The sequence below is a fragment of the Lycorma delicatula genome, chromosome 13 (assembly GCF_047948215.1).
Source record: "Lycorma delicatula isolate Av1 chromosome 13, ASM4794821v1, whole genome shotgun sequence".
Lineage (NCBI taxonomy): Eukaryota > Metazoa > Arthropoda > Insecta > Hemiptera > Fulgoridae > Lycorma > Lycorma delicatula.
In genome coordinates this window covers 6,642,225-6,666,195 of record NC_134467.1, presented here as the reverse complement: position 1 = coordinate 6,666,195, position 23,971 = coordinate 6,642,225, and the positions used below count along the sequence as shown (strand labels likewise).

The 23,971-nt window shown below is 34.8% G+C and overlaps 1 long non-coding RNA gene across 1 annotated transcript in view; it reads left to right on the top strand.

Moving 5' to 3' along the window:
• Positions 1 to 327: 327 nt before the first annotated feature.
• Positions 328 to 23,971, top strand: part of LOC142333937 (uncharacterized) — a 109,567-nt gene continuing 85,923 nt past the window's right edge. Inside the window, exon 1 of the long non-coding RNA XR_012758751.1 lies at positions 328 to 531. This is a non-coding gene — a long non-coding RNA (uncharacterized LOC142333937). The remainder of the gene's footprint in view (positions 532 to 23,971) is intronic.

The window sequence follows — 23,971 nt, the reverse complement described above, 5'->3', positions numbered from 1 at the left end:
TACGAGTGAGTAGGGTTGCTGTTACTGACAATTCAATCATTCTCTTTTCATTTTTGGATTAGAAGGAAAATGAAACGAGCCCTTGAATGCAGAATTGATAAAAAAATGTTTATCAACAAATTCATTGTATTTTAAGTATTAAATTGATTAACGAATATCATAGTATCAGATGAAGAAACCACTAGTTGAAGTGTTAACCTAATAAGAACCATTCCTAGTAACTAGTTTATTTCAGATTGACCTATAGGTGCTCAAACTAACCAAGTCTACTGAGGCACTGAACGTTATACAAAACGTTAAAACTGCGTTACATGTAACTTATACAGTAGTTACTAATAAATACGATTTGTTTATTAAAATTTAACAGATTACGTATTTCTGTATTTGTGTAATCATCAGTTTTGTTGTCATTCGAATTGATGTTAGTAGGCTGTAAATTGTTTTGAGTTTATTTCTACATGTGATAATCTTCGTCATTGAAAGGTTATTTTGTGCGGGACGAGAATAAATATAAAAATTCATACGTATAGTGTAAGTACTATGAATTATTCAATTATAAGTATGAATTTCGTCTGATAGATTCATTACAAAAGCAGTACAACCTATAATTTCGACATAACCAATAAATAATTTTTATATGGTGTTAAATTCACCATGCATGTTTTTACTGTTATTTTTATCTGTGAAATGTACTAACACCAAAAATTCTATTAACGCAATTTAATTTTGGCAGTTGTTATTGTCAAATATCACTCTGCTAAATTCTGACACTGCACTGAATTTTGCAACTAATATATATATATATATATATATATATATATATATACTTTTTTTTTTTTTATTGTAATATGGGTCCTTCCCATGGCATTACAGAATAGCTTGTAGTTGGCTATATGCTTCAACATTAAACTACAAATAAAAAAAAATTGTTTTCTGTGTGAATAGGTAAAAAAACTGGAAAAAAACCTTTTGCATCACTTTTGAATTACAGTTATTAAGTAAAAATATGATGTTAGGTAATAGTAAAATATTTTACTTGGCTGTTTACAAAAAAATCTTCACCTTCAAGCTAAAATTGGAAACAAAACATTGAAGAAATAAAAATTCAAGTTTATTTCCCAAAATTTTGTTTGTAAAATTATGTAGTGTAATGATGTATGTTACTCTAATGCTCATGAAAGTAACTGTATAAGGAGTAAACAAATTAATAAAATGATACATGATTTTTTTAGAACATTTTGTGTGACTTATACTGAGTTCTGTGTAAGAGCTATCTTTGTGTAAAACTGGAGCTGCTTTGGTACAAGAAAAGCATGATGTTGATGCAGACAGTACATACTTGTATTGATAAATTCATTCAGCTTTTGTTGTTTTGCAACTGGTTACAGCAAAATTTTGTGCTGAATTCAGTATATGTAAAAATAATAGTGCAAACTGTTATTATATTTTATTTTTTGTATATGTCAATTGTAACTATGTAATTTAAAAAATAATAATTGAGCAAAAATTTCCAATTTTGAATGCATTAGTTGCAAACTCATCTGAAAGTCTTATTTAGTAATTTGGAACTTTAGATCTAATATATACGAATAGAAATTAAATTACAAAGATTACTTTTTTTCAGTAAAGGATTGCGAAGAAGTAATTTTATGTACCACATTTGAGAGTTATAGGTAGAGGCTGTTACAAAAATGGCCTGTGGTAATTAAAGCAACATTATAATACTAGAAAGTAGTATTTTTATTAAAAAAAATATGGTTTACACATGATTTTGAATTGTATTTCATCCCTGTGGATCTGGTTTTACAGATTTAAAGTTATTTGTATTTGCTACATTAGAATTTTGATTTCATTGGATGTTCAGATCGCCAGTTGAGGAGATATTTTCATTTTTTCAATACTTTTTAAGCAATTATTGAAACCGTTGAGAAAAATATTTACAGAAGTTGAAGGTGAACAACATTCAGTAATAAGATTAAATTGGTTTTTTATGTGATGTTTCTAAATTCAGTAATATTGAATTTACTTAAGGCATTTCATTATTTAATTTCTACATTTAAATTAAACTAAATGTTTGCCATATTTTAACTAAAATCCTAATCCCATCGCTGTAGAAGTTTTGTATTTTCTGTATAAAAAATTGTGGTGTGAGTTTTTAGGCCTCTTTTGAGCCAACTTTTAACCGTTAAGACAGTTCTGTAGAGACAGAAACCAACGGTAGGCTGACAGTGCTAAGTCAGGACTGTACGGTGGATGCATCAAACTTCCCAGCCAAGCGCTGAATTTTTGATGAGTCACCAAAGATTTGTGAGGTCTGATGTTGTCGTGATGGAAGACTACGCGTTTCTTATTAATCAATTTTGGTCACTTTTTCTTGATTTCTTGGCATAATATTTCCAGTTATTGAGGTTAGAACCCCCTATCATTTGATTGAACAACAGTAGCTCATAGTGAACAATTCCTTTCCAGTCCATCGCACACACCATCATGTTTTTGGCATGAATCCTTGCTTTTCCATTGTGTTTTAGCTTCACCTTGGTTTAACCGTGATCTTTTCTGAACATTATTGTCTTTTTTCTGTATGTGATCCATTATTTATCGGTTTAAAAAACAATTCAATTTTTAAATTTAAAGAAATCTCTTAACTCGATGCAGGCAGCATGGAATAAATTTTTACACTCACCGCCTTTTATAGCATCTTTAACAAAACTTATTTTATATTTAAAACATTCGGTTATTTTTTACATGAAATAATAACAGGTAAAGGTATCTACAAAGGAAAATTTTGGAATACTAGTTTATTTTTTATAATTTTCCAAAATAATTTGCGGCACACATTATTCATTTCAACATCTTTTGAAATCATCTTCAAAGAAACCCTGCCATGTTTCATCAGAGATCTGGGCACACCCATCTTCCCTTAGAAGATCATCATCGCTCATAAAATGCCTCCCTTTTAGTCTGTTCTTCAATTGGGGAATAGTGCCGAGTAACATAGAGCGTGGTCATGACTGTAAGGACGGTACTCCAACAGTTTTATTCCGGTGCTGGCTGGAATAAAACTTAATAAAAAATATTCTGAGCAAACTTTGGAGCTGTGTGCTGGACAATTTTCGCAGTGAAGAGAAACCGTGCTTCTTAAGTTTGGGTTCATCTTCTTAAGAACTTTAGGCAGGCATTTTTCAGTATATTCTTCCCTGTAGCTGTCTTACCGAGTTTCCAACACAACTCGCTCTAAAATTCCTCTCGTGCTAAAATGTACGGCTACCATTCTCTTCTTCACCGATCTGCATTTTCAAACAGCCACAGGGATCTCCTCATCTTTGAACATCTGTAAACATACATATCTCTGTTCACGTACAGAAATTTCCCATTTTCAAACTTTTTCAGCATTTCATTGCACCGAAAAAACACATTATGCCTTGTAGTCGTCAGTTAAGTTATTCAGCACCGAAAGGGTATAAAGCTCTCTAACTTGAAAGCGATCTCGAAGAATAGCACAAACTGACGGTGTATTAATTCGCAAGGTCACGCCTCTGTTTGGTGATAGGTAGGTCACAGGTCTGTCTTTTTAAGCATTTCTTATACTGCAGCAATTTTCTCTCGGTCGCAGAGGAAGACGGTGGCCCTGACCTTGGTGCTTCTTCAAAGCCAAAATTTCCTTTTTCAAACTCTCGATACCGCCCAAATATGCTTGTAAAATGAAGACAAAGCGCAGGAGTCATTTCCTCTAAACACTGATCAACGTTAACCCGCGTGCATAATCGTAGCAAAAGATTCCCCGGTGTTTAGTTTTCGACCGCGACATCATTACTACCTCTTTTCACCGATACAGCTAAAAAGCAAAAGCACCGAGACGATACCTAAAGCGGCTACTGTGCAGTTTGGGATGCGCTAACTTGAACGGATCATCACATGCGCGGTTGCAGTTGCGCATGTGATCCGTACATGTTCCATCGTTATCCGCGATTAAATTTTTTGAATATTCAATTTTAGGATAACATATTTTTAAGTTTAATGAATGAAGCGATATGAAAAGTGTAGTAAATAGGTAACTTTTTTTATCTGAAAGAATAGACGTTCGGAGTTAAAAAAAAATTCTTTAAAAAAGTAAAAATATATTAGTCAAATTGGGGTTTATTTTTTTAATGAGATTTTGTAAAAATAAATAAACTAATCGGTATCAAATTAAAAAAAAAATTGTGATCTGTTTATTACTGAAAAGTAATGAAATCGACTAACTAAAGTACAGTTTGATTGTTGTAGGTGTAAAAAAAAAGACTTTTTCAAGTAACTATCTACATTCCGTTAACGGTGTAGGATCTCTGCCTTTCATCTGGAGATTCTGTGTTTGAGTTCCGGTCAGGTTTGACATTTTTCACACGCTACAAAAAATTAATTTTATTATCATCCAGTGGTAGCTGTAAGGGTACTACGAGGCTCGGCCGATAAATTTTGCACATATATGCGTAGCATTAGCCTGAAATAAAAAACGAATAAATTACATTACCTTAGCTACAAAATGCCGTATTTATTTTTCAATATAATCCTCGTTTACACCGATACACTTTTCCCAACGCGTGACTAGTCTTTGCGTTCCGTCTTTGAAAAATTCTGGCGATCTTTCCGGAATCCAGAGTAGCCACAGCTTCCTTAACCTCATCGTCGGCGGTGTAACGATTAAAGATCCCTCTTGAGAGATGAGGGAAGAAGTGGAAGTCGCACAGAGCCAAATCCAGCGGGTATGGCGGATGCGGAATAGGCTCAAACTTCAACTTGCGTAGAGCCATCACAGAGCGCGGTATCCGTCGTGCACAGATTTTACGGTAACCCGATCGCTCGACAATATGGCCTAATCGTTCTTTATATATGCCTAACCGAATAGCGATACGCCGGTCGTTTTGAAGCAAATCGTACACCTCCTTTTGATGTTTCTCATCGGTCACAGACATTAGTCGTCCGCTGCGAGGTGCGTCCTCAATTGTCGCTTTACCGGCTTCGCGTTCGCGAAATTTCAACGCCCGCTTATTCACAGTATTCGTGTCGACAGTTTCACTACTGCAAACCGCTTTTAAACGATGAAAAATATTCGTAGGATTCACATTTCTGCTGTTAAAAATTCGATGGCCGTGCGTTGTTTTAACCGTGTTGACGTATTGGCCGTATTCGACTCCATTTTATCTACTACTGAAAACAAAACGGTTAACGAATTTCAACGCATTATCGCAGGTTTGTCGAGGGGGAATTTAGCTATCGCGTGCTGCCACGCCCAACTCGATAGTAACTTTTGTCTCCGTGTAGCACGCTACTTTCCAAAATTTATCAGCCGAGCCTCGTAACCAGAATTAATTGTTTTAGCCGTTAGTGTTTCTCTCTTTGATGTAGATTGTAGATATTTAATTGTAAAAAAAAAATTGTAGTAGGGATTTCATTAATTTTTCAGAATTGAGCTACGCTTTAAAAAAAAATCGTTTTCAGTATATTCTAAGTCAAGTATAGAAAAATACTTCTTCAACAAAGAGAATCGTTGAAATCTCAGTGGATTTTGTTTTTATATATATACATACACATTTATGAGTAATATTCGATTAATTTTTTTTTAATTTGTTAAAAAAGTGATCGTTTGTATTATAAAGAGGTAACAGCTTCATTTTCTTTAGGTTTTATTTACGTTCTGTAAATTAATTATTTTATATTTGCTTATAATATTTATTAATAAAAACATATGTTATTAATAAAAATGAAAAAGTAATATAAAAAATGGATATACATATTTATATATATCTTAATAATATTTGTGTCAGTTTTATTTTAAAATTTATATTAACGGTAATTGTTAAATTATACAATATTTCGTGAACAAAAATTAAGGTATTTTTACATCCGAAGACGTGTTTGATTTATAGAGAGATTTTATTTAAATTATTATAAGCGATATAATGATATTTATTAATGGAAATTTATTTAATACCAATTATTTTTTATCGATACTATTTATAATAATAAAATTTACGTTCTCTATTCGCAATAATACAAATTGTTATAGTTTTTCTGATGAAATACAAAAAGATGATAACGACTTACTCGATAAATATTATAGTAACAGTGCCGTTAGAAAAGAAAAAGAAATAAACGCAAATGAAATCATACGTTTTAACAGTAATAATACTAAAAGCTTACGTAAAGAAACTTTTTCGGAAAACGGTTTTGTTTATGAAAAAAAAAGTAATCGTTTAAAGGAATCATTTGTGAACTATTCTGACGGCTATAATAACGATTATTTATTATCTAGCACCGAGCGTGTTTTTCGATTACCAAAATATACAGAGCGTATTGGACCACCGAAAACGACAACGACGGACGATCGCTCTTGGCCCACATTAATTCAAGAAATGCCGAAAGTAGAAAGAAGATCTTCGCTAAGGAAACAGGTAGTATCGACCGGTGATCGTAAATACAGTAAAATAACGTTCGCGACAAAAGCAAGAATACACGAAAGACCCTACCACGTATCGATACAAAAATTAGTCGATTCGTTCTATATTCATATCTGTAGCGGATCTATTATCAGTTCTAACGTCGTTATAACTTCAGCGGAACCGTTAAGAATGGAAAATTTTAGAACTCGTGAGCATTTCGTCTGTGCCGGTTTGGTTGTGCTAAAAGAACGAGGAAACGACTGTCAACATGGAATAGTATCTGTAATTATTCATCCTAATAACAGTGCGATTTCTTTCGTTTACGATGTCGCATTAGTTAAAGTACATCCGATGTTTCATTTATCTGTAGACGTTAGTATAATTAATTTTACTGCAGGAAGAGGCGAAAACGGTATAAAATATTGTTTGGTTAGCGGATGGGGTAAAACCGTAGAAGAGGACAATTTATTCCCTAAATCGTTGTATCTTTTAGCGGTTACGTTAAAAAGCGATGCTTATTGTAAAGAAAAATTAAAAAACTTATTTCGGGATACCACTATATGTACGAAGGGTTTCTTCGCGCGCGGTTTTTGCGACTCCGATTTTGGTGGACCGTTAGTATGCGACGGTAAACTTGCTGGTATCAATACGTTTATAGCGGACGGAAGAAAATGTAAACGTAACGGTTTTAATTTATTTTCTAATACCGAGTTTTTAGGCGATTGGATTGAAAAAAATACTAGGGAATTAACTTACGTTAATAATGGAAATACAGTTATATATTTTTATGCGTTACATTTAATATATACTATTTTATGTGTATTTATTGTTTGATTTGAATCATTAAATGTGTGAATAAATCGACTTTTATCTAAATTCTTTGAAATAGAGAATTTTTTTCTTAAAATTATTTTTTGTACTAAAGTTTAAATTTATGCCGTATTAAAAAAAAAAACATCCATTTGATGTTTCTTATTTGCAAGTCGCTTTCAGAACATTGTTAAATTTAACAAAGTAACATTAATAAAGCTTTTCTGCAGATTTGTAGCGAAGATAATGAATTCTCTTACGAAAAAGTGTACATTAATTTGTTGCTTTACATTGTTCAGTCTTCTTACGGCTGACACATTACACTTGGTAATGTAAAAGTGTCAGCCATACACGCATATAGGAACATATCTAGCAATAGAGGTACTAATTAATGTTCCTTTCTCAGAGAGTAATCGTGTAACTGTATAGCTAGTATTTGTGGTGACCAGAGACATGTTGTTGCTTGTAGTAGGACTAAGTATCGTCTTCATTTTAATGTTCTTGGCGTGTTTATATACGATCTAATATTCGGCTCTGTGAAAAAGGCAACAGGAAATCAATCTTCTTTTTATATCAAGCTTTAGGTCGAGGTGATTATTCTTGGAAAATAATTGTTTTCAGATACAATTTAAGATTTGGTAAACGATCATCAGTTATAGACCTATATATGCACTTCCGTATATTTTTTTTTTGTCTTCAGTCATTTGACTGGTTTGATGCAGCTCTCCAAGATTCCCTATCTAGTGCTAGTCGTTTCATTTCAGTATACCCTCTACATCCTACATCCCCAACAATTTGTTTTACATACTCCAAACGTGGCCTGCCTACACAATTTTTCCCTTCTACCTGTCCTTCCAATATTAAAGCGACTATTCCAGGATGCCTTAGTATGTGGCCTATAAGTCTGTCTCTTCTTTTAACTATATTTTTCCAAATGCTTCTTTCTTCATCTATTTGCCGCAATACCTCTTCATTTGTCACTTTATCCAACCATCTGATTTTTAACATTCTCCTATAGCACCGCATTTCAAAAGCTTCTAATCTTTTCTTCTCAGATACTCCGATCGTCCGAGTTTCACTTCCATATAAAGCGACACTCCAAACATACACTTTCAAAAATCTTTTCCTGACATTTAAATTAATTTTTGATGTAAACAAATTATATTTCTTACTGAAGGCTCGTTTAGCTTGTGCTATTCAGCATTTTATATCGCTCCTGCTTCGCCCATCTGTAGTAATTTTACTTCCCAAATAACAAAATTCTTCTACCTCCATAATCTTTTCTCCTCCTATTTTCACATTCAGCGGTCCCTCTTTGTTATTTCTACTACATTTCATTACTTTTGTTTTGTTCCTGATTATTTTCATGCGATAGTTCTTGCTTCATCTATGCCGTTCGTTGTTTCTTCTAAATCCTTTTTACTCTCGGCTAGAATTACTATATCATCGGCAAATCGTAGCATCTTTATCTTTTCACCTTGTACTGTTACTCCGAATCTAAATTGTTCTTTAACATCATTAACTGCTAATTCCATGTAAAGATTAAAAAGTAACGGAGATAGGGAACATCCTTGTCGGACTCCCTTTCTTATTACGGCTTCTTTCTTATGTTCTTCAATTGTTATTGTTGCTGTTTGGTTCCGTATAATCTGCAGAATATTTCACCGTAGAATGTGGAGATATTTTATACCCCTATTAATCACAGAGCTTGTATATCAATCCTTTGTTGCTGGTTCTTCCAGATTATCACGCGGTTATATATTTGTTTTTATTTTAACATCGACAAAGTTGGGAGTTGCATTCCAGCCCTTTTTAGATCGGGTTTTGAAATATTTTTAGTTAGGTTATCACTCGGTAGATAGCAAGAAGTTATCTGTGAGATTCTCCTGATGCAATTCCGCCACAGTTTGTCCACTGAAAGCCTTTCGGTCCAGTAGGAATGTGTCCGATGGGCCCGTAGTATTTCAAAGGGTGCAATGCACTCTCTTCTCAGAGGAAGTTGCACGTGGTATTTGTAGGTTAGTAATTGCAAGATGAAGAAAGTATATTTATATTACACAAATGCCTTGAGAAAGCCTAATCTGTTTGCTAACATGCATTTACAAGATATCAAAGTAATGTGTGAATTATTAAAAAACAAATACGCATCAAAATTCAACTGAAATTGTGATTTTAACGCAAGCCGTGTTGTTTTATGAAATAAAATATTTGCATAAAGCAAGTTATTTTATACAATAAACCGTATTAGTATTTCATAAATACTAATTATCATGTAGTATTTAATGAATACTATTATACTGAAGGTATAATAATATTATAAGATATAATTATTTAAAATACTATTATCAGGCCTACTGATGAATTATATAATTTCTTTTCCTCTGGCCGATATAGCGAACAATTCTTTAAAAAAAATTTACATATTAAACAATGAGGAATATATAAAAACAAAATTTTGCTGCTTTTACTACTTTCAAAAGAAACAAAGCAAAGTCATATATTGTTAGACGTTTAAAAATAACTTCAATTTACAACAAATTGCTGAAGTTTACAACATATGAAATCATTTAATATCCTTGAACTCACAAAACGCTTCAAAATGTAAGGAAAATTGCTACAACTGACTCTCTAATCCTTTATCAGAGAGTCGGTTGAGAGTCTGTATATTATATCACAGGTTATAATATACCAACAACCTCTCCGTAGAAAAGCAATCTGGTTTCATATTACATTTCTCATTGTCTGATACTTAAGTAATGTTTATCGACATTATATTCAAAAAACAAAGCGATAAAATAAGCGACACAGTTTAACAGTTAACCGTTTATAAATATGAACAAACTGTGTCACTTATTTTTGGTACGGATGCCCTCCAAATTTCTAACTGTGTTATCGCTTGTGACATTATTCCCGTAAACATAAAACAACGATTAATGGATCTTTGTGTCTTTCTGTTTGCCAAAATTAAACCGCGATACACATCACAGCCGATACAAACATCTATGATTTAAGATTTCATATCGTTTAATCGATTATTAGTCTACTGATATTGAAAAAATAGACGGTTGACAGCTGTTGCGTGTATACCATGTCGCTATGACCACCACTTTATTTCAGAATAGTTCTTGTATTAATGAAAATTTTTCCTTAAACGATTCCAAAAGTAATGATTAAAAGCATGTTTTTTTAATATTTTTATGAATTTTTTAATGTACCGCAGTTTTTTTTGCACCATTTTGAGAAGTTTTCTGTAAAATTCAGAATTTTCAAAAAAAATCACGCCAAATTTTTGAAATCTCTAGAATTAAATAATTGCTGAAAGTTATGATCTGTGTGTTGGCATATTCATGTTATTCAATATTACTTGGATACGGTAGCTGATATTATAAGAAAATCTTAGGCATCAAGTCAAAAAAAAAAAAAAAAAAAAAAATAGGTTTTCATTACAGTTTTAGCTCCGGTATTTTTAATTATTATTGTCTAGCAATAATAAACATACATTTTAACTCTTGTTTGTTAATCGTGATATTGTAGTTAATTTAACTACTACTTTTACAAACAAGTATAGATAATAGATCAGTTCTCTATGATAAGTCTCAGATTATATAAAACCTAAGAATTTAGTATAATAGGTGTACTTGATTAAGCCCTTAAATATTATGTACATTCTGATATTATTAGCTGAATATATACTGGTTATGGAAGATAAGATATAGAAAATGCATCTACGGTCGCATATAAAGAGAATAATATTCTTATTTTCCATACAAAACTTTGTATTTTATTAAAAAATAAATTAGAAATTACCGATGAAATCAAAAAAAAAGCAATCATATCTAACTTAACGTAAAAAAAAGCTCACTAAGGCAACTGTACAATAATAGTATATACCGGTTGTCTCAAATGAAATACACCGATGCGTATAAACATTTTATTTAACGAATAACAATGACAGAAATACAAATAATACTTACTACAATGAATTTTTATTTACATCAGTTACTCAGTATGATCACAGTTTACGTGGAATGCAAAGTTGGCAGGAGTCTATTACTCCCTACTTTATCGCAGAACCTGGACAGAGTCCCTTGCTGCTGGATCATTCTAATCGGGCTTGTTTTTAAAAGGGTTATTTTTTTTAATCTCGGATCTAATTTTTCAAGTTTTGTCTATTATTATTTTAGTGAATTTAAGACGGATTTAATTGCATTCCAATCCGTTGTTAAACCAGCGTTATCGAACCCATTTCATGGGCCTACCGCGGAAGGCTAGGCTTATAAAGCCTGTCCTCCCGACGTAATTCCCCTTCAGACCGTCCACTGAAGTCCTTTCGGTGCTAACTCTTTAATAGGCTAGCAGTAATACGCCACAACGGGGCACTAGCTATAAGGAGGGAGCAATGCGTCCCCTTTTCCGAAGGAGTCGCAATTGCTGGGATATTTTGTCTTACTGTAAGTTTTTTTAAATTTAGACCGCGTTTTTGTTTTATGCGCGACTTACCGTGTTTGACGTCTTCAAACTATATAACTCGCGAAAACTTTTCACTCGCGACCCCGGAAACGCGTCTGACGCACTATTCCGTTTATGGCTCATGCGATATGGAGGCCCCTAAGCCTGGTTTGTCGATTTTCGGCTACCGCACCGCACCATCACGGTGGTTCGTCCAGTACGGCGTGAGGCCGCTTCTTTACAACTGTCGGAGTTGGGTCCTCTCGGCAGATGTCCCGAAGATGACTGTGTTCGGACACAGCCGCTCTCCCGAACAGTCTGCGCGCCTGCGCCACCCCCACCTCGGACACGGATTGAAATCTCGCATCAGATCGGAGAGTGGCGTTCCTGACGAACCACGGAGCTCCAAAGATCGTCCGCAACGCGATGTTTTGGACGGCCTCGATCGTCTTTTGAAGCGAGGAGCTCAACACTGCCCCCCATGCCGGGTAAGCATATGTTAGAATCGGCAGTACGTACAGCCGAAAAATGAGGAGCTTAGTTGCCAGAGGGTACGGGCTGGCACTGTTCAGCACTGGGTATAGCGAGGCTCTGGCGGCCTTAGCCCTCCGGGTCGCATAATTTACATGTTCGCCGAAGGTAAGCAGGCGGCTTACCAACCAAACCTGGGCGGCGGTTCAACACCACCCCCAGGTACTTAACTGTTTTCTCAAAAGGGATTTTCTCCCCTGAGATTTCCAGCTCTCTGGTCGGTTTTCGTGTGTTGCATGTGAACATCACGGCCACCGATTTTTCACCGTTGACCCTGATTCTCCACATGTCGAGCCACGGTTCCACTAAGTCCAGCTGCCTTTGGAGCCTCCGGACCGCGTAATCCACATTTGCAGATTCGTAGAAATATGCCGTGTCGTCTGCGTAAAGGGCCGTTTTGACCCCTTCCGACAGCGGCATATCGTTCACGTACAAAGTGTACAAGAACGGGGAAAGTACTGTTCCTTGGGGAACCCCAGCGGCTATTTCTCTGGTAGAGGAAATCGTTTCCCCTACGCGCACGACAAAATGTCGGTCACAGTTTACGTGTAGGCATAATTGTACCATGTTTCAACATGTTTGAAAATATACACCGAATCGAAAAAGTAGTGACGGATTGAATTTACAAATTCATGTTATTTTTTTAGTCTATGAGGATTGTTCCGGTACGGATCCTTTCATCGCTTCCTATAAATAAAACTGTGTCGGTGTAAATTCTGGGAATCCCGGTAGCCAGATGGGTTTTGAAATAAGGTTATTTCTGAAAACTTTTCTGCAAAAAAATTAATAAAACATCTCCGATATGAACCGACGTCCCCATTTTATTGGAAGTACGCTAGAGCAGTTTCTTACTCGTTTAATCGGCTGATGTTTGAACGTTTTGAATTTTCTTTGTTGTAGGAAAACTAAACGGTATCCACTTTTGTGATATACCACATCAAATTCAAATTTTTTCATCGCGTAACGGTTATTATTCGTCGGGAATTACTCGCATGCGATAACAGAGTGTTATGGCTGTTGACACGGCCTGATAAATGAAACCGTGTTTAATCTGAAAAGTGTTACATACAAAATGTGTACTTTTTGTTTTTATTTATAAAACTGGAAAACCCCCGGCAATATTCAACAAGTTAGGAAAATTCTTTCTCTGTTGCCATCAATCTGTTGATCGGTTTGCACCGAGCTTCCAAAGTCTTCTACCCTGCACCTTCCTCTTGAGTTGTCGGTAGCTTTGATGGTTCTTGTCGTTCAGAATCTGCCTTCCTTTTCCTCAGCGGTTACTTCCTTCAACCGCACCCTCAATAACAGTCTTCAATTTCCACTCTTGTCTCCGCAGATGCTAATTTTGCTAATTTTAAGAAGATTAGTATAATGTAAATCGATGCAGTTTTAGTTTTATATTTTTAATCCGTACTCTGTGATCTTTAAGCTGTACACCTTTGAGAAGGTCTTCTCTTTCATCACCTCGTACCGGTTAACGTTCAGATGAAACACAAGAGGTGGGAAGTGTACCGTTCTCTTGAAGATTATTAAAAATTGTACTAAATTGTTATACTAAAACCATCTGTTTTTAATTTTTACAAATTCTTAGCGTTTTTCTGTTTTGTTTTTAATAATAAAAGTTGAATTTTTTTTCATAGACTTTATTACATTAATTTTCTCAGATTTAAATTCTCTACAACTTTTGATAATAGAATTTACGCATTTATTAAACATTTAATAATGTTATCGTACTTCAAATTTAAAATGTGTATTTCGACACCGTTATTTTATCTTGTTAAGTATCATGATAACTTAGGAAGATACGGTTCTGGGACCTGCTTTATTTGATTTTTTAGTTAAAAAACTAAGAAACCGTCAAGTTTACCCTTAAAAATTTCAGTATGACCTCATTTCACCAGGGGAACTGAAATCTGGATGAAATGTTTCACTAGTTTTGCTTAACTTGCAACCAAAACGTTTTCAGATGTACATTTGTATGAACATATTTCATATTTCAAGTTCTAGAATCGCTTCCAAAATTACTTCCCCTTCCTTCTGAATCGCTTTGTATGAATTTATATAGCGATACGTTTGATCTAAAACATGTTTTTATACCAAAATTTCCAAATAGAAATAAAATACATTTTAAAATTATAAATAAAATTTATTTTAACAAATTATTCACTTAATCGATTAATAATTCTATTTGTAAAGAATCTGAAAGGTGTCATACAGGTCGATGATGCATTCTACCAACCTGACAAGCAATTTTAGACCCTTCAATGAAATTTTTTTTATAAATAATACAAAACAATTAAAAGCATAAACAAATGTTTTTCAAATAATTTTGTACTTTTGTTACTTCCATTATATAAAAAAAAACCAAAAACCATACACAAGAAACATCCACCCACAAAAACAACACACTTTTATTGCCACTTAAAAAAATCTGATGTGGACACCATATGACTTCCTTGTACGCCTATTAAATTACATATACACCTTTTTTTTTATTATTATTATTGAATTATTATTTATCGTAAATTTCTTTTTACAATCAGACGTTAATAATTATTAATGAATTAATATATTTAAATTAAAAAAAAGGAGATGGAAGTTTGATTCGAACCAGTGTGCCTTCCCCTTATAAAATTCAAATATTTCATAATCAAAATTTTATTTGGTTGTAATTCTGGAACGGATTAAAATAAGTACCACTTATTATATATCTTTGAAAAGCCCTCGATGAGGGCTTATTAGTGCAGCTAAGAAAAGTTTAATATCCAAATCTTTTGGATTTTGGACCTTTTTTGGAGACTTTTGGGTCAGTCGATTGCAATAAAAAGGGGAGGTGCACAACTAGATGTTACAACAATTCTAAATCCATAATTTCAACATCGTACGGTTATTCTTTTTTGAGTTAAGCGAGCTAATACGTACGCACGTACAGACGTCACGGCGAAACTAGTCAAAATGGATATTTCCGTTGAAATCTGAAAACCGAAATTTTTCGCGATCACAATACTTGCTTTACTTCGTACAAGGAAGTAAAAATAATTTTTTTTTCTTATCGTCTACGTTGCAATCTGTTTAACTAATGAACAATAAGCAACCTTCCGTGGCACAATGATATAAGGGTGATAGTACGACATGTAGAATCTGGTCAGCCATTCCTGAGACGTATACCACCAAAGTAAACCGGTATCTACCGTCTAGTATTCAAGTCCGTATAAAAGCGACTAACTTTTACTAGGATTTCAACCTTGGAACATTCGACTTCGGCTGATTTGTGACTTCAACAACTGACTTGTGATGACTTAACCAACCCGGAGGGCTAAAAAAATGTATAAATTAGATAATTTAGTACCATCAATTAAACTACACCTCTGCTTGCCTCAACTCGTTCCCCCCCCTCATCACACACACACACACACACACACACACACTCAGAGAAAGAAAGAATTATACCAATTTTTTAATTTTAAAATTTATTTGTTTTTTTGTTTTGTTTTTCTTTTCTCGATTTAGGCCCTCTATGGACCATATGAACAACCACAATAAGTTTTTAATCTTTTTTTGTGTAAATTGAGCTGTTTTCTCCTCTCACACCGCGCCAAGTTACTATTGACTGCTTTTGTTCGTTATTGAAACCCACTGTAAGTAATTTTTGATTTTATCTTAAAATCTATTCCGGTCTTTTGTGTTTTTTCATCGATAATATTTATTTATTTTTTTTCCATATCTTTACAGATATTGTGGATCTATCCGTTGTTATTTTTTGATTGGATGCGCTGTGAAGATATAATTGCAGTCTGATGTCATTCGTGCGATAAATACGGCCACACAATTGGGATTTTGCGTTTTCGGATATCGGTGAGTTTTTCACAGCGTTTGTAGAATTCCGTTCCGGTTCGGAGTTTATTGTTATTATCGGTTTTTTTCCTTGGAACTACGATATTCCTGAGGATCTATCTTTCTTTCTTTGCATTCAGGTTTGGGATGTCGCGTTTTGTTAGCGGTATCAAGCATTCTGCTGCGTAGGTGCATTCGGGTCGGATGACATCTTGTAATGCTTTATCTTGGCGTTGATGGTGATGCGACTTTTGCTTCCTCGTACTAAGAAAAGGAAGTATTGTGATCGCGAAAAATTTCGATTTTCAGATTTCAATGGAAATATCCATTCTGACCATCTCTGAATCCATTTTGACTAGTTTCGGCGTAACCTCTGTACGTACGTATGTACAAATGTATCACGCATAACTCGAAAACGATTAGCCGTGGATGTAGAAATTTTTGATTTATGTTTGTTGTAACATCTAGTTGTGCACCTCCCCTTTTGATATCAATCGACTGAACCAAAAGCTTCCACCAAAAAAGTCCAAATTAAAAAAAAATTGAATTATGGACTTTTTCTTAACTGCAATAATAAGCCCTCATTGAGAGCCTTTCAACGATATATCATAAGCGGTATTTACTTTCATCGGTTCCAGATTCCATTAAATATTTGGATCTTACAAGGGGAAGGCACATCGGTTCGAATCGGACTTTATCTCCTACTTTTTTTAAAATTTAAAAGTATCGATTTATTAATTATTAATATTTTATTTTTTTAATAGCTCTTTTAAAGGTCTATAAAAATTAAAGTAGCTTTGGCACCCGTTTTATATTTCGGGTCCAAATTTACTAGATTTTCTTTACAGTGTAACGAAGTCCCTAAAATCAAAAATTTTTTTATTCAAAATTTGGGAATTTTGCTGCTTAAATTTTGGTTAATAATCGATAAAAAAATTCCGTATACTTTTTTTTTAGCTTTTACGATCACTACTTTCATAAACCCAATTTTGGTCCCAATATTAAAGTCATTTATGACTTTTTAAGGGTATTTTATTTTAAAAATTTGTAAAATGTTTACGATTTTATTTTTCTATTCTTGTTTTTTTTAATTATTTTTTTTACAAATTGAAGAAATTTTTACGATTTTGATTACTACTTTTTTACAATTTCGTAGAATTTTTACAATTTTAGTTTTAAAATAAAATTTAAAAAAAGTATAAAATGTCAATAAAAAATATTAATCGGTTTTTATGTACTTACTCTTCGAAGAAAAGTGTTAATTTCGGTTGTACGGTGCGATCATGGGCGGGGAGGGGTGAAAATTAATTTTCTTTGAGAAATACGGAAAATACCATTCATTTTGAATGTATCTGAAATTAGAGCGTAGCTGAAGTTACGAATGTGAATATTTGATGAAGATCGGTCGAGTCGTTCTTCAGTTTGCTTTACTTAAGGTCGACAGCTTACAACATAACCTCATACGTTGACGTTGTATCGGTGTATTTTTCAAACGCGGTAATACAGCGAGTTACAGCGGTGAGTCAGTTTAAACTCGACGCTTGTGCGTAGGGACTATTAGGATACGAAAGACTATCGGACATACTAGGGTATGAAAAATGCCGCGCCTGACGGGTATTCGAACCCCGGACCTCCGGATGAATGGAGTAGACGTTATCACTCCGCCTCGAAAATCGGAGATTTAGTAAAACGTTTGAATGTTTAATATAAAGAAAGCGATCTAATAACGGTTTTTAAACACGGTATCGATAAAGAGTGAGGTATTGTACGACTTGAGCCCGGAAAGTCACGCAATACTTTGTCAGCTTTTTTTTAATTTTTAGAAAGATATATATATTTATGAATACAGTGCGAACCGGTTTAAAGATGAAGGAAGATCCTAATTTAATTAACTATAAAATGTAATGATATGTACATAATATGAAGGTTAGAGCCGCTAGAAATTGTCGAAAAACTTTGCGTATTAATGTAGACGATGGGGGTTTGGAGAGTGGAAATAAATAAATAAATAGCTGTATTTTAATGTCTGCATTGTTTTATACGTACAAGTAAGCGCTGCAACAGTTTTATTTGTCGAGCGCGCAGAGAAGGGAAATTTTTTACGAGAGGGAAATTACAGGAATACCGTATTATCGGTAGAACTGTATTACGTATATATAGATCTGTGTACGTGTAATATAGAATGTGTTATCCACAGCTAGCAATACACCGAGCTGTGTGAAGCAACTGTAGTTTCTGGCTTGTGTCCAGAACGCTATTGTCCCGTCCTGGGATTTTTTTTTTTATTAGTGCGGTGGTCTGTAACATACTTTGAATATATGTATTTGTAAGCGTGTATATGTATGTGTGTGTGTGTGTTTGTGTAAATGGAGTGGTGGGAGTAGTATGTATATATATATATATATATATATATATATATATATATAAAGTGGGGCGTCAGTCAGTGAGGCGCCGTGGCGCCTTGTACTTTTTTGAAGTGATACGGCTTTTCCCTCCCACTACTACAGTTTCCTATATCATTGTAGAGCTTTAGCAACGTTTTTCATTAGAATTTAGTCACACAAATATATATATATTGTTTATATATTGTTATATATTGTTTTATATTATATTTTGGAAATTAAGTTGTGAATAATAAAGAAGGGGGGAAATATATTAATTTTTGGTTATTAATAAAATTAAAATTCCAAAATTTTAAACAAGATATATATATATATATATTGAAACACACACACACACACACACACACACACACACACACACACACACACACGCGCGCGCGCGCGCGCACACACACACACACACACATATATACACACACAAACACATATACACACAGTATTTTATTTTTATAGATCGGATTGTTATGTTTTGTATTTATTTGTCCCTGTTGAGATGAACAAGATTTGATTTCTCTGAGAGTAATGATTTCCATTCCGTATCCAATTCGTATTTGGTGTCACTTGTAGTATCGAATATAATTTAAATGTAGGAAGGGGGAGATAATAATCTAATTTTTTTTTGTAGTTATCAGTCGTACGATTGGTTTAATGTTATTCTCCATTCCTTTCTGTTCTTTGCCGCTTCTTTAACCTCAACATATCTGTTATAAGCTTTATCTTCGATTATATATTTCGAACTGATATTTATTACCGCTTGCTCCATTTCCAGCATTTTTTTTATCGGATTTATTAAGGAAATATTGGAGGTACTTTTCCGTTGTATCCATCCTGTGTGCTGCCGTTGTTGCCGTGACTAGTCTTCCGTCGTTACGCGTAAGGGATCCGTCGATTTATTTACTGGCGGCCACAATATTCTTTTCGGCTTACGCTACGCTATAGTTTTGCTATCCATTTCTTTGTCAACGCCCCACTTTGGTTATTCAGAATATGTATTCACAGCTAACCACCCGCTGTATCTGCAAACCAACGGTGTGCCTTGATGCTTCTAATCCGTAGGACAGAAAAGTCTACGGTAAATTTTAGTATTTATAATTTCGAAACGTTTAACTTTATTATTAAAAAATGCAGTTTTATTTATATTAATTAATCCATATATGACAAGAACTTTATTTGATTACTGTTTTAAATGAAAAAACAAATTTACTGCCTTTAACAGTACATTTTCAAAAAAAAAAAAAGGATCTCTATTTTCCTTGGTGTATTTTACTGTTAATGCAACGACATAAATATGAAGGAATGATCGGACAAAATTTTGGGTATCGAGGTTTTTGCAATCTCGAATTTTGAAGCTCTTTTTTTGCCCCTCCACTAGGTCGGTCCGGACTGATGGTCATAACTCCACCAAGAAGAAGAGTGTCTGGTTAATCTATCGAACCTTCCCACCTACCGGCTGTATATCCGGTTCGGTAGGTCGGCTCTCCGGTCAGCTCGAGGAGTCTTTATTGTGCCCTTTCTTGACGCCGTGTCCGGAAATATCTGCCCAAAACACAGCGCCGGGTGTTTTCTCTTTTATTGTGCCTACCATCCCCTGGATGGGGACTACAGGGGATGGTAGGCACCGGCACACCTTTCCTTTCTTTCTTTTTCCTGTTTAGCGTCCGGTAATTACCTTTCAGATAATACTTCAGAGGATGATATGTGTGAGTGTAAATGGAGTGTAGTCTTGTACAGTCTCAGTTGGACCGTTCCTGAGATGTGTGGTTAATTGAAACCCGACCGCTAAAGAACACCGGTATCCGCGATCTAGTTTTCAAATACGTGTAAAAATAATCGACTTTACTAGGACTTGAAGGCTGAAACTTTCGTCTTCCAAATCAGCTGATTTGGGAAGACGCGTTCACCACTAGACCGACCCGGTGGGTAGGCACTGGCATACCTGTGTTTGCCAGCCCTCACCTCTGGGGCTGTCCTCTCGCCCCTTTACTAATAGCCTCGGTACCGCTCCTCTTGATCTTTACTCCTGATTACCTCCGTGGCGTATGTGTTGACTCTCCTCCAATGTATCTCTCTTTGTAACATGTAGTTCACAAGGCTGTCCCGCCCTATTCCGTTGTACGTCCCACTTTCGGCATTTGAAGACTTCAAATGCCGTTCAACGGAATCCTCGTCTTCGCAACACGTGACGGGGAGGCACGTCTGCCTATTTTGCGCAGGTAATGTTGAAAATAGCACATGTTACCCTGTTACGAGTGGAATATAACGTCAAACAGATGTCTTCCGTGGTTCTGCTGGCGTATCGTCATTCTATTCTTGAAGTTTTCCATCGCTTTCAAACACAGGTGTGGCTCGATTTCTGCAGTCGCTTTTCGAGTCTCCTTTAGCTCGGGAATTGTTTGTAGGGAATTTTTTTAAACGTTTTACCCAAAGAAAGTAATCGCACGGCAACGGATCGCATGACCTCCGCGGCCGCGTTTGAAATTACGCGACCTGGGAATTTCTCGCTTAACAAGTCGAACGTTTCTCTTGTATATTGGACCGTCTTTTTGAAACCGCAAGTTATTGCTGTCGATCGAGTCTAATCGCGTCCAAAAAAAATTCAACCGGCATGTTACTGTATCGTTCACCGATAACTGCGTCTAACTTGGGACCTGTGAATAGGTGAATTGTCGCAGTTCTTGCGGCAGTTCAATCTGACACCTCAACCTCAAAAAAAAAAAAAAACTACGCGCCGATAACTTCACCAGACCAAAATCACCACCAAATAATTAATTTTACTGGATGTAATCGAACCCCGTGAACAGCCCGAGGGTTATCTTTTCCCCAAATTCGACAATTTTGCTTATTAATATATCAATATGGAAGTGCGCTTCATCATAAATATAATCGTGTTTTATCGTAAATTAGCAAACTCTCGGCGCTTAAGAGTATTCCTCGGTTTAAGTTGTTGTATTAACTGTGTTTTGTACGGTTGCATATGCATATATTTTGTTAGAATTCTCAAGTTATTCCAAGTTCTTGTGAACGTTGGCGGATCGATATTCTTGGGTTTGCTGCAACACTCTCGTGCGCTGACGGGATGTTATCAAGAGACCGGCCGGTTTTATAAAACGCCCCGGTTTTCTTTTCTCTCTAATCACCGAACTGTTTATTTATTCGGGGCGCTTTCGTAAGCAGATATTTTTCGAAGTTTACGAAGTGCTTTTGCAAAACACTGACCGTGTTTATAATAAGTTTTAATAATAAGAATGCGATTCTCCTTTATATAGCGATCCTAATCAGAACTACAGATAAAATGATATACAAGATATACAAGGTTAACAGCCTCTCCAGACGAGCGATTTAAAACCGGCATTATTTTTGGCCCGTCCATTATACACAGTATGTCTGAAAAGTTCCCGAACTAAATTTCTGTAGTCGATACAAGTAGCGCCATCTGTCGTATAACCAAGGAACTGTGTATTGCGTTGTCTGATGAATGCTTGTACAAATTTTATCGCGTTTCGTCACTCCAGTCTCGAGTTAATTCGGCCGTGTACGTTGCGTTCATGCGACTTGTGCGAGCTCGCGAAATGGAACATCCCAACCTCGTAAGGGAAGACACCCCCCTTGTGACGCTTCTGGTCGCCACAACCCCCCCCCCCCCGTTCCTAGCTCTGATGGGCTTTAACGGGAGTCGTCTTTCCCCCTCTAACTTTTTACATCTCATAGTAATAGGCGAGGATTCGTTGGGATGCCACCGATGTAAATGCCTCGGTAGACATTTACAACGGTGATTTTTAAACTCGGCTTTTGCCTTCGCTGTAGGCCTCGTCCGGACATCTTGAATCTCCTATATCGTCGCCTAGTTCTACTTTTATCGCGACATGGAACAGAGAAGCGCGATAAAATTTTGTGATCGAATTCAAAATTCTTTATTCTAAAAACTTATTCTATGATACAGCAAGTATTCGTTGATGAAGCCGCATCTCGTACTGCAACATACTCGTGGTAGAAGCGGTTTAAAGACGGTACAGAGTCGTTGGATGACGACGAACGAAACGGGACGCCGTCAACAGCTGTTCTTGTGGCAGACACCGAATATATATACGTACATACGAATATTAACATCCGGAAAATTTCCATCCGGTATTTTGGGTTCCTTAAGTGTCTGATCGTCAAGATCCGGTGAAAACCACATATTCCCAAATTGGACCGATTATGATACTTTCCCTTCTACACCTATACAGAATGTTTCTAAAATGTATGTTGGCTATACGTTTTCAGATTCTACTTGTAAAACTAAACAAAAATTATCCTTAGGAAAAATGGCGATTTCTCCTTCGTTTTCCCCATGACAGTCATAAGTAATAAGTATCAAATTATTACCTAATTTGATACTAATTTACAATACTATAATTAAAAATAAATGAAAACAGGTAATATTTAATCGAATTGAACGTAAAGTGGAGGACATGAAAACACAAAATTACAATAATTTTCTGCCATAATTCGGCTGTTTGTTAACAGATTTAAAAAAATAAAAAGTCATTTTGTTCAAAATAAAAGGCTTAATATTTTAGTAAATAACATACATTTTGATAAAACTAATATTTACAGAGATATAACGGATTGAAAAATAAACATGGCCGCCATTTTGTAATTTACGAAGGTATTTAATGCCTGATTTTTTTTGTCATTTTAAAAGCGTTTTACCAAGCCGCATACCAAATATTGATATGATTCGTTTATCCGAACTTGAGATATAAATTTTTTTATAAAAATATTAAAATGGCTAACAGAGGGAGAACGAAAGAGAAATCGCCATTTTCCTGAGGATATATTTTGTTTAGTTTTATAAGTAGAATCCGATAAAATATAGCCAGTCCACCATTTTAGAAACTCTATTTATATACTCTCTCTCTCTCTCTCTCTATATATATATATATATATATATATATATATATATATGTTACATATGTAGATTGTGATTAACGTACTGTTACCGACACTTTCTGAGCTCATTTTACTTGAGAAAATAATGAAAAAAGTTCATATAAACATGTTTTCGAAAAAGCTCCGTTAGTTAGTTACGAATAGCCAAAGATTTCGCCTTGATTCCTGGGTAAAGAGTGAAATAAGACCGTACTGAAATTTTAGGAATCCAAATCAGTGGTAAAATTGATGGTTTCTTATGGTTTTTGACTTTACAAATTGAAAAAAAAAACAGGTTCCAGAACCGTATTTCCAGCAGTTATATTATACGTAAAACGGATAAATCTTTTGTCTAAAAACCCTTTTTTTTACGTTTGTAATACAAAATTTTTGTTAAATGACTAATAAATGCGTAAAATCTTTTATCATAACTAGAGAATTTAATTCTTGAGAAAATTGATGTTAAATAGCGCAATAAAAAACACGTACTCGTCCAAGAAATTTGATTTTATTACTAACAGTTACTGTATGAAAACGGATTGATTAAAATGCGTTTAATATTTTATTGTTATAAGTATTTGTAAAAAAAATATTGTTACGCATTGTATTGTTTTT